This window comes from Pteropus vampyrus, unplaced genomic scaffold (genome assembly GCF_000151845.1).
Source record: "Pteropus vampyrus isolate Shadow unplaced genomic scaffold, Pvam_2.0 Scaffold67, whole genome shotgun sequence".
NCBI lineage: Eukaryota > Metazoa > Chordata > Mammalia > Chiroptera > Pteropodidae > Pteropus > Pteropus vampyrus.
Genome location: NW_011888848.1, coordinates 4,318,418 through 4,330,204, shown reverse-complemented (window position 1 = coordinate 4,330,204; position 11,787 = coordinate 4,318,418).

Sequence of the window (11,787 nt, the reverse complement as noted above, 5' to 3'; positions counted from 1 at the left end):
AATTTTCTGATTTTGTGCTCCATTGGACATTTGTCACATATCCCAGTGCACTGGAAATTAAAATTGAAATATTTAATTGTTAGTGTATAAGTAAAAAGGTAGAAAATGTTTAAAAGAGGTCAAATTACATTTTGGTTAAAACTTGAAAAATAGGTCCATTTCTAATGCAAATATATGAACTGAATAAGTGTCACATTTATTATATATACATTTCTTATCCCAAATAAATAACAATGTGAATATTGAGACTCCTACAGAGTTGTCACACTTTGGGAAGTATTTACTCAAAGACTTTGGCTTATTCTTTTTACAGAAAATGCTGGGATGAATAAAGCGCTGGCCTGCCTAAGAAGTGTCACATTGTGGGCATCCCAAGTTTGAGAGCCCTGTCTTTAGAAAGACAGACCAAAAGCACTGACAGCCTACAGTAAGACCACCACAGAGGAATATGAGTCAGTTCCCAAGGGATGAATCCCAGCTGGGACCAATCATCACTTCTTTCCCTCTAAAGTGTGAGCCAGCCACCTAGACTGGAAGCTACTTGTGAGCAGAGATGGCATGTCATACACCACTGTGTACCAGCACAACCTGGATAAAACTGTCACTTGCCAGATGCATTTCTGAAGTATCCTTTCTCTCCTCCTCTAATCTTGTCTTTTTCTGAGTGTCTTCCATGGAAACTCTCTCCTTTGCTACCTCTTCTACTTTCTAGTTCCTCTAAATGTTGCTCTTACTATAAGCTCTGGAAAGGGGAAAATCTACCTTGTTTTTTTGTGGTATCCAGTGTCCAATGCTAAGAAAGTTTGTAGGATTATTGACAATTGGTTCTGTGTCTATTTAAACACTTTTAGAGGGGAAATATTTGAGATGACCCCATTCCATCCATCTTAGACAATTCCAATTGATAAATGCTTCTTCAAGGAACTCAGATATATGGGCATCTTATGGGTGGGGTGGGGAGGAAGGTAGAATTCTGCTTCCTAGAAGCGTATTTTCTCCATATCATAATATTTAAGCAAAAATATGCCTCACCATTTTTATTCCCTTTGAAACTATTCAAGAATAGATATAAGACTTGTCCTTAATATTCAGTGAATTGAAGATAAGTAACATGTCCCCAGCTCAATATGGTTCAGATTAAATATGGCCAATTCTCCTCATTGTCCCTCATATTAACTTCTACTCACCACCCTTCCCTTTTCCTTTAATATATACCTTCAATACTGGAATACAGCTTTCTTATTTACTAATAACACTGGCAGGTTACTTAACCACTCCAATCATCAGCCTTTTCAGCTATAAAATGGGAACAATGCCAATTAACTCAGACTTGGGAATTAAAACCCAGCGTCCAGCATATAACACTTAATAAATTGTGGTAATTACATAAATTCAGTACATAAAAATATTCAAGCAAAGTGTTTTGATTCCCAGTGTAATTTTTTTTTTTTTTTTTTTTTTTTATGCCTCTGCTAGACCAGGTATCAGCTACCATTTTGGAGAGAACATGATTATTAGAGAAAGGGCTGGAAAACTGAGAAACAGTTTGTTTCAATGTTAATCTCTCTTAAAGAAAACTGAAATATCTGTGGGTATTAAATAACTGATATTTCTAAATGAGAAAAAATAATTAAGAAAATATCAATTTGCAAACTCTTTTAGAAGACTCTTAGATGAAACAAAGATGGCTGAATAAAGTCCTGTCAGACTATTCTAATCTGTTCAGCCAAAGCTAAAGATCAGGTAAAATTAATGATGGGCATGCCTTTAAATTCTCATCATGGAGCATACTTAACCCACAGATCAGAAGGTAAAATTTATCTATGAAATAAGAATTATGGAGATATAAGCCTGACTGGAAAGCTTAACTGAGAAACATATAACCATGTTCCACAGACTCAATTCAAGCAGGAATTAGACCTGGGCCTCGTGAAATTGCATGATTGTATTCATGTGTCTTGCATATGTATTTTCTGAACTATATCTGATACCACATTTCCTTTTACACACTTATATTTTACACACAAGATTGAGGAAAGTGGAAAACCAAGGATGCATCTTATCTATACACAGAGGACCTAAGTTAAAAATATATGCCACCTTCCCAAATTAGAAGGGAAAAGCAATGCTTATGTTTTTTCTAATCATCAAGTCCTCAAAATCTATTTTTTAAAAGGTGCAAAAAAAAAAAAGTACAATTAAGGATATGTAATATAAAGTTATTTTGTGTGTTTTACCCATATTAGCATTAATAAATCAATCAAAAGTCTAATATCAACCTCTAGAACTAAAGCGACAGTCTTAGCTAGTGAGGGTTTACTTTGTAATTCTCCATCCACAGACAGACCTATTGTTGCTAAGGTGACAAATTATTGCTGTTTGGTCAGAAAAATTCTTGCCTTCAGTGTTGCTTTCTCTTTTTCAAGGGCAGTAGAAAGAGGAGGGGAAAAAACAGAGCTCTATCAGCAAAGCTCTTGGTCTTATAGTTTTAGAAGGAGAAGAAAATTCTCATTGGCAAACCTGTGTGGAATATGTTCATCAAAACAACCTTAGCAAAAAAATACCATATCATGAATACTAATTAGATGTTATTCATCCCAGCACTGTTTACTTTCTATACAGGAAAAAGTTTCCATTGCTTCTATGAATTAAAGTAAATGAGAGAACAGACTTGGACTCAAAATAAGAACAAGCTTTCATAAATAAAACAAGATGTGCAAGAAAGTTGAGTAACATGTCAACTGGAAGTAGTATATAAAAGTGGAAAGTCCTGCCTGAAAAAATCTGCATGTCCCATCACTGAACGAGCTCAAGTAATTCCCCCAAGGGCAGTGTCACAGGGAATCCCTACACCAGATGTTTTGATGAGATTTTAAAAAGCCTTTTTAAAAACCAAACAGGGGTCATACTAGAACCTAAATTATTATTCCAAACACGTCCACTGTTTTTTCAAACCATGGATGCATGTGGCTTGTTCTAATTGTGCTCTAAATTAATTCTAAAAAGTCATTTCTGATAAGAACTTAAAAGCGGATTTTTTTTTGTTATTTAAATAATTGTAAAATTCTCAATAAATGGAAAAAAATAGAGTACTTTAAAAAAATATATGTGGTATAAAGAAAGGTATGTAAGCTTTGTAATGAGGAAGGCCAGGGCTTATTGGTTGTATTACCTTGGGCAGGATGCTTAGCCTCTCAGAGTCTCAGTTTCATCAGCCCCTAAAATGAGAATCGCAATCCTATGAATTTGTTGGGAGGACCTCATGGGTTAATATGCCAAACTCCTATGGTTCAGTGGCTGCCCAATAAATGGTATCCACTATTACTGCTGCTGTTTTTATAAATAGGGAATAAAATAAAGATCCTATGATGTGAAGTTGTTTTTATATTGAGGAAGCACGAAATATTTTGAAAAGAATAATTATAACCCTGGATTTATGATAAGATTATTTTTCTTCAGAAGCATTATTCATTAAAAATTTTCCTTGGAGATGGAGGACATGATATAGGAGATTAAAACTTTTTTTTTTCCCTCTCTCGAAATGTTAGATAATGTTACTTGTTCTTGAAATGAACTCTTTTGTGGCATGTTCCTGGGAAAATGATGTGTGGTCTGAGCATCAATGCAGGAGTGGCCTGTGGTAAAGAAGTCTATAGGAACAGTCATTGTGAGAACTCTTGTAACTTTCAGGTTCCTGAGAACAAGGATTTATCATAAAGGATCTCATGTCAAGACTGGAAATTTAGGGAAACAATCAATAGTAACACATTAAAAATCTCATAGCATAATTCTAACCTGTCAGACGCACAAGCAGAATTACCACCTAGAGTATCCTTTTGTTAAATGCTAAGCTTTCTCAAAGGAAGAAAACAGAGTTGCAAACTTTTCTCATCTCTCTCTCTCCCACCACACACACACACACACACACACACACACACACACACACACACCCCCCAATAGTATATAATCAGAGTATTTTTCAACTTCCTGGAAAACACTGTACACATGTAAAGCATATAGGCACTATCTGGAAATAGAACAGTTGGACGTATAACATTGTGAGCTCTCTAACAGTGGAATTATTCAGCAGAAGGTGGAGCTTTGGATATTAAAATATTAATGTTTCCTGAAGCAGAAGGATAAACTCCAAGTTTTCTTCAGATATTAGCTTAAAAGTTTCATTTGGTTCTATTTAGCTTTTCTCAAATCCAATCTGTGGATGACTATTATTCAGTAACTTTGGCAAACAAGCAGACTACCTTCACTTTTCAAAACATCTTTTTACCCGCTGCTAGTCCCAGCTCCTCAAAACACTCATCATTTCTTACTCAAACTAGGAGCTGATAAAAACCAGCCACGTTTTCCCCCTCGATACTCAGAATACTGTAAGCAATTAAATTATACCTAACTACCTGCCTCTTAAAAGAAACTTTTAAATCAATTGATACACTGTGGGTCAATAGAAGTGAAAGGAAATACTGGAAAACATTCAAATAAAAGTTAAGAGAAAGGTTTTCTCACTTCCATTGAACTGGGAGTGAACTATAGGTGTTCTAGTCCCACCCTTCATGTTACTGATTAAGAAACCAAATTATGCCCAACCACCCAGCTTGTTAAAGGAAGAGCTTAAAATAAAACCTGACACCCAACCCTAGTTCAGTTTTCACAAGCGCGCGCGCAAACACACACACACAAACACACACAAACACACACACGCACACCTCAATTTTACTTGAATTTCTTTCTCTTGTTTGATAAAGAGTGAAACCACTAAAAGTTGTTGTGAAAACTTGGTTTCACAGTTGACTGATTTAATTCTAGGAGGAGAGGGAAGGATGTCTCAAAGGCACTGTGATTACCAGAATAACACCCAGTCAGACACATTTGCGGGGGACATGAGAGTACAGGAGATCCCTGAGGCAGGAAGTACAAGAGAAAAAAAAATCCTATGATTTAACCATGACTTAACTATGGGAAAAGCCTCTGTTTAAGGAGTGGGAGGAGGATGAATAACATTAATTGCCACTTTGGGCTTCTTCCCCAAAGTACATAAGATTAGTTTTCCAAGCATGCAGGAAGGGCCCAGACAAGCTACAACAGCCCATGGCACATTTTCTCACATCCCATATCAGTGAGCGCCTGGAACCCTTTTCACCCTAAATGAGCTCCCAGTCTCTGGTCTCCGTTCAGACGGCACAGACCAGGGCAGGATGTTAGTAGAAGAGGAAGAAGTGGTGGTAGCAGAGGGATGGCACAACTAGAGCTCTGGTGTTTCTCTCTCAATCTGTACGTGGCCAACTTTTAGAGGGAGCTGCCTGTTCAGATAGCAGTCGAGAGCAACCTGCATGCCCACCTGGGTCATCCCCTTTAGTATTAACCGTAGCTTTCTTCTTCCTTTCGCCATTCAAGAAAGCATCCCATGTCGGGAGCTGTCACATCAGCATCCACTCTCACCATTTGGTAAAACCTTGCATTCACACATTACCAGTGTTCTCGATCAAAACCAGTGGCTTTTGTTTTCTTTCTTCATTCTCCTATATCTCTGCAGCTGATTTGGCATGACGGACGTTATGGAGAATTTTGAAGTTAAATTAGGACTGAAAGGATGAGTAGAATCTGCCCCCAAATTATTTCTGTAGGTAAAAATAACATAAATCACTCTTTTTATGGATGTCAGCTATTCATATATCAACTTCACAATTCTTCCATATTACATACTTAATATTTTATTTAAATTAACTTTTAAAATTTTCGTATTTACTTTAGCCTCAGTCTAAGAAATAAAAATCTGTCAAATCATGGATTAGAAGTACATGTGTATTTTTCTACTTTACATTTAATTTAAACACATAACTGAATGTTTTTGAAGTTTGTTTACCACCAAAAACCATTAGTGGAAAACATTGACTTTGGGAAACATGACAGATTTGCCAGGAAAAAAACAAAGAAGAACAAATAGTACTAAACAATGTTACATGGAAAGGCTTGAGCCAAATTACATAGACCTTTGATGTGGGGGGAGGGGGAGCAGTAAAAGGTGGGGAACGAAGTTAAAGGAATGCTTAAGAGAAATTCATATGTGAAACATAAGGAGGATACACAAGAGGTTTGAAGGCCTCGGTTTGAGAAGTCCAGATGTCTATAACAAATAATAGCCATGCCATATCTGGACAGCCTGGGCTAAACTGATAGATTCAAGAGAAGGAAAAAGGATGAAGAGCTCAATTACAGTCGAAAAAAATAGGCAGAAACATGCAGACGGAGAAGAACACTAAAGGAGGAGATGAAGTCAAAGGTGACTGGGTTTTCACAGATGTGACTGCTAACACCGTTGGTAGATGACATGGAGAGTTTGAATTAAGACATCCCAATGAAAATGCCCAATAAGCAATTAGCAATATGGTTTCAGAGCTGCATGAAAGGACAGGATTATAGTGATCTGAGAGTCATCTGCAGATATTTGACAGATAAATTCATGGAATGGATATGTACCCCAAGATAAAATATAAGAAGAGCAATTGCAGTTCAATTCAGGAATCCAAAATGAATGGGCTGAAGAGGAGGTCATTAATCAAAACAAAAAATTAATCTACTTTAGAGCAGGTTTACCAGTCTTGGCAGGACATTAGAAAGACTGAAGAACTTTAAAAATTACTGGGGTCTGGTCTCCACCCCAAGACCAAGTAAATATGCCTCTCTGGGACTATGGCATTAGTATTTTTACCAAATTAAGATTCTGCAAAGTATGAAAATTCTAGACATATAAAAACTTTTAAAGCAGGCCTCTTACTCCTGCACTTTAAGAAGCAACCTTGTTTTCTAGAGCATTTTCTACGAGATAATAAATAAATAAAATACACAATAATGTTAATAGTCATTTTATCTGCGTAAGATTTCTGGTATTTTACTTTTTTCTAAAATCTCCATTTTTTTAAGAATCATTTTTTTCTTCTATTCAGAATTTTAGTTGTTTCAGTTGGGAAGGTCTTTCAGGGTATCTAGTCTGGACAAACATTTTTAATAAGAAGAAAAATATATTCATCTATGTGCACATTGCCAAGTTTTCTTTTTCTCATTTGTCAATGCTTCTAAAATTGCAAGGCCTAGTAAGAGATTTCTTTTTTTCTTGTATATATTTTTTAAATGTTTTCTTAATACTTTTTTGGGTGTTATCCATATCTAACGCTTTCCAAGATTCTCTTAACTTAAGGAATCAGTATTTACTCATTATTTACAAAGTTTTTAAAATCAAACATAAAAAGTTCAATCAATTTCAAATTGTTTTTTTGTTGTTGTTTCGTTTTATTTTGTTTTGTTGTGTTGTTTTTGATTGCTTCACTTTGGACAGGAAAGGAATGAACTTCCAAGAGAAGATACCCATCCTAAATTCAGCTATGTGCATCAAGGGGAATAGCTGCCTCTGTTCCCCCAATAGTCCTCAGCGATGGTATTTGATATTGATCTGAAATATTTTCTCAGGTGTAAATATTTGAATAGGTAGAGGCAGTCCGTTCAAATTATTACATGTCCAAAGAAGGCTGTGATATCGGAAAATAAACCCCATCATTCATCCACCTTTTAGAACAACTCATTCCACATAGTTAAAAATATTCTTTTCTAAAACTTAGTAAATCATGTTAAAGGTTTAACAATTTTTTGTGGGTTTCTGCTAGGCAACAATAATAACATCTTACATTTACATGTGTTAAGATGAGGAAACTGAGTCCAAGAAAAGTTATATAACCTAAGATTATAGAATTTGTTCTAAAGAAAAAATAAATAGCCCACTAAGTTCTAAATTAACTGGGGAACAATTCACTAAGAAATTAATAGGTAAAATCATGTGCATCTTCCATATAAGAGCCCCTCAAGTACTTGAAAATGGTGATTAGGTCCACTGGTAAATGATCTCTTTTGCAAGCCAAACAGTTCCATTCATTGATCTGTTCCTCAGAGAGACCTTCTCCTCCTCTTGGTCACTCTCCCCTGAACTCCTGAAGATTACTACATCTTTTTCTGAACTCTGTGCTCTGCAGAAGTAAATGTGATATTTCAAATAAAGTTCAATCAAAACTGAGGGGAGAGAAAAATTGCCTGTTTCATTTTTGATAGTACCTCTTCATGCTTATTTCCTATTGGAATTTTTTTATATCTAAGTCTCATTCTGGGTTTATAGCCAATGCTCTCCATAAATAACCATAAGTCTTTCTCAGAGATGCTGAAGCCAAGCCACACGGCCCACTCTCACATTTATAAATGGTTTGTTTCTTTCAACAGGCATTAGAGAATATTAAAGAACTTTTTAACTCATTGTCAGAGTGGCCTAGACATGACAAGAGAAAGCATGGAACCAAACTCTACATAAAATCTGCTGAAGAAAATATAATACAATTGCCCAACCCTTGTCTTAGTGTTCATCCTAAAGATTTCAGAAAGTTTATATGATTATTTAATACCAAAGGGATATTTTCAAATGATTTTTTGTCTCCATACAGGATTTCTAAAGTCATCATAGAGTACCCTTACAAAATTTACAAAGCCAAGTCATATTCTCTAGAAATGCGTTCATTTATCAAGGCTGGTTTTCCTTTGATAGGGGGAAGGTAATTGGTATTTTTACCATTTCATCAGGAGGCAAAATTCACACTGCACTTTACATGTAGACAGAGATTTGGCAGGATTAATAGAAAGAAAAAAAAAGTAAGTTGTTCCAAGCAGGAGCCAAGCCTTCATGATCTCAAACAGCAGCTCAAACTGTTTCAATGAGTGGGCAGAGCAAAGCTTGTGAAATTGTGATGGAGCAGTGTTGCTTGATGGAGAGAGTGAGGATGGTCAAAGATGAAAGAGAACAAAAATAAGGAAAAGATGAAGGAGGGGAAGTAGCAAAATGAAATGAAAAAAATAATAGTTGTCAAATAATAAAGTTACAGAGTCGAGAGTTAGGAAGAGATTGGAAGTAGGAAGAATAGAGGATAATTTACAAAAGAAGCGGAACAATTCACAGAAAATTGCCAGAGTAGAATAGAATAATCAAGGGTACAGCAGCTAAGAACTCCTGTTTCCTAGGAGAATTCTTAATACATAGACATTTCTCCATGCTTAATATTGGCTTAATATGAAATTAAGAAAGGCTTTATTTTCAGGAATTCTGACTGAGTCAAGGAGGTCATCTATCAAGAAGAAAGCAAGATTCCTCAATGATAGCAAAACATTAGAATCATCTGAAGAACTTTTTAAAAAATCTTTTTCATTTAATTTCTTTCATAGTTGATTTTTTAACTTTGCAAATGAAATTTTTAAAAAATACAGTTTTGCTTTCTTCTCGGTGTAAAGCTTAACTGGAGTCGTTACTAGACCTGTGGGAAATCACTTCTCTAGGTTTAGTGAATGTTTCTGGAGGGTTTGAACTGTAAGACATCTTCCTTCCCTTGCAACTTCCTTATAATTTTCATTTTGAATTTATGTGATGTCATGGTGAAATGCTTCTTCAGTGTTTCTATACTGAATCACCACTGATTCCCTATTCAAATGATGTCCCCATTGAGAAAGACACACTAATTTCAAGATCTGCATGTCTAAATAGAGTCTCAGGTTCAAGTTTCCCACCTCTATCAATAGATTGTGTAAGAAAGAAAAATACTGATTAAAATACTGAAATGAAATTACTGGCTTCTGGGGAAAGCATGACTTACAAAGAAAATAGATGCTTTGCATGAAAAAAGTCTTTCTAAAAATGTAATTTTTCAGGAAAAGTATACCTTTATTGCCAAGTGGCTGATGATATAGAATTTAAATTAAGTATTTTTCTAAACCACTTAATTTTAAATAAAGGTTTCCTATTCGAAATTCTAAGATACAGATAAAGTTGCATTTAGAATATTCCTACTTTCAAAAGGAACAAAAATAACCAGGCATTCTATTTTCTTACAACAAAAATATACTTTTTTAGTCTCTCCTTTTTATATTTGTGAAACAGTCCCTTCATGTGTAAAACTGAGGGAATTGTAATTAGCTGATGCTGAGTATTAAAAATAAAAAACATTTCAACATTGTAGTATAGTGAAAAGGAGAACTGTTACAGAATTGGGTTATAAAAACAGCAAAACTTTTCATCCTAATGAATAAAGGTGAAACACGTAATTGTTTTCTGAATCACTAAGTTTTGCCATCAAACTGTTCACCCTTAACTTTAAACTACATAGATTAGTAGCTGTGCATCCCCATTGAAATTTCAAGAAAAAACAGGTTTGATTGATATAGTGGAGTATCTTCTTTTCCCCACCAAGGATGAGCTCTTTCTGCTAGCAAGAACTCTATTATGGCACATCTCTGAGCCTTTGCTCATGTTTCTCTGTTCAACCTCGTCATTCCCTGTTTCTCTAAACCTAATTGTCTTTCCTTCCAGTGTCACATCTTCCAAGAGACCTTTCCAACCATCAAATTTGTTTTTCCTCTCTCTCAATCTTACTAGAATCGCAAAACCACAGCCAATGAGAAAGGAAAGTGGAAAAGAGGCCACACTGGTATGTTAGATGTATTTGTCCTTTATGTTCATCGTGACAATCACATTTAATGACAACACAAATGTTGTCAGGTAGCTAGTACCTTGTTGAGAAGAAAAAGGGAATTTTCCTGTATGTTAACTATGTGCAGGTACTTCCTGCATGTCTTATTTAATCCATACTTCTTGCCCACTAGACGCCACCCCCTTAAATGACATCGTTATGTTGTGCCTTACTAAACACTCCTTTACAAACCAGGAGGACACCTGATTTGCTGCAGGGAAGAAAGTGTCAATATACCCTAAATCATCGCCACTGGCAAACTTTCTCAAAATTCAATTAGTCACAATAAGATCATACTGTGTAGAAAAGCAGTTACCTAGAAAAGTATATTATGGCATCAGCATGCTTCAATAGCATGATACTTAGAATCAAGTTGTTCTACAAAGATTTGGTTTTCTATGTCATAGTGAATAAAAAACATTGGCTTTAAAATCCTTCCGACCAAAATAACATCTGCCCCACTCCATAGTGGCTTCTATCAAAACTCTGAGAGAAATAACAGATAAAGGATAGCTGTAGATATGCCAATCATTCATTCTCTAGGAATCTAATTTATATCCCTGAATTTTATACCCTAGAGAGCAGTATATAGTAGTCCCTCAACCTTATCTGGGGTTTCAATTACCCATGGTCAACTGTAGTCCGAAGATATTAAATGGAAAATTCCAGAAATAAACAATTCATAAGTCTTAAATTGTGCCCTGTTCTTAGTAGTGTGATGAAATCTCACACCATCCTGCTCTGCCCCACCCTGGACATGAGTCATTTCTTCATCTGGGGTATCCACACTATATATGCTGCCCACCTGATAGTCAAAAACACCTCCAACTATCAAGGATCCCCAACCATTGACACTGTCTGCTGCTGACATCCAACCATTAACATCGTCAAAGCTCCATGATCCAGAATCGCCCAAAGCAAATGATCCTCCTTCTGACACATTGTGATAAGGTCAGTAAGAGCTTAATGCTACGTCACAAGGCCTACGTCATTCACCACACTCCATCTCATCACACAGGCATTGTATCATCTCACGTCATCCCAGGAAGGGTAAATATAGTACAATAAGATATTTTGAGAGAGACTATATTCATGTAACTTGTATTACAGTATACTGTTATAATCGTTCTATTTTATTATTGTTGCTAATCTCTTACTGTGCCTAATTTATAAATTAAACTTTATCATAGGTCTGTATGTATAGAAAAAAAACACACATATA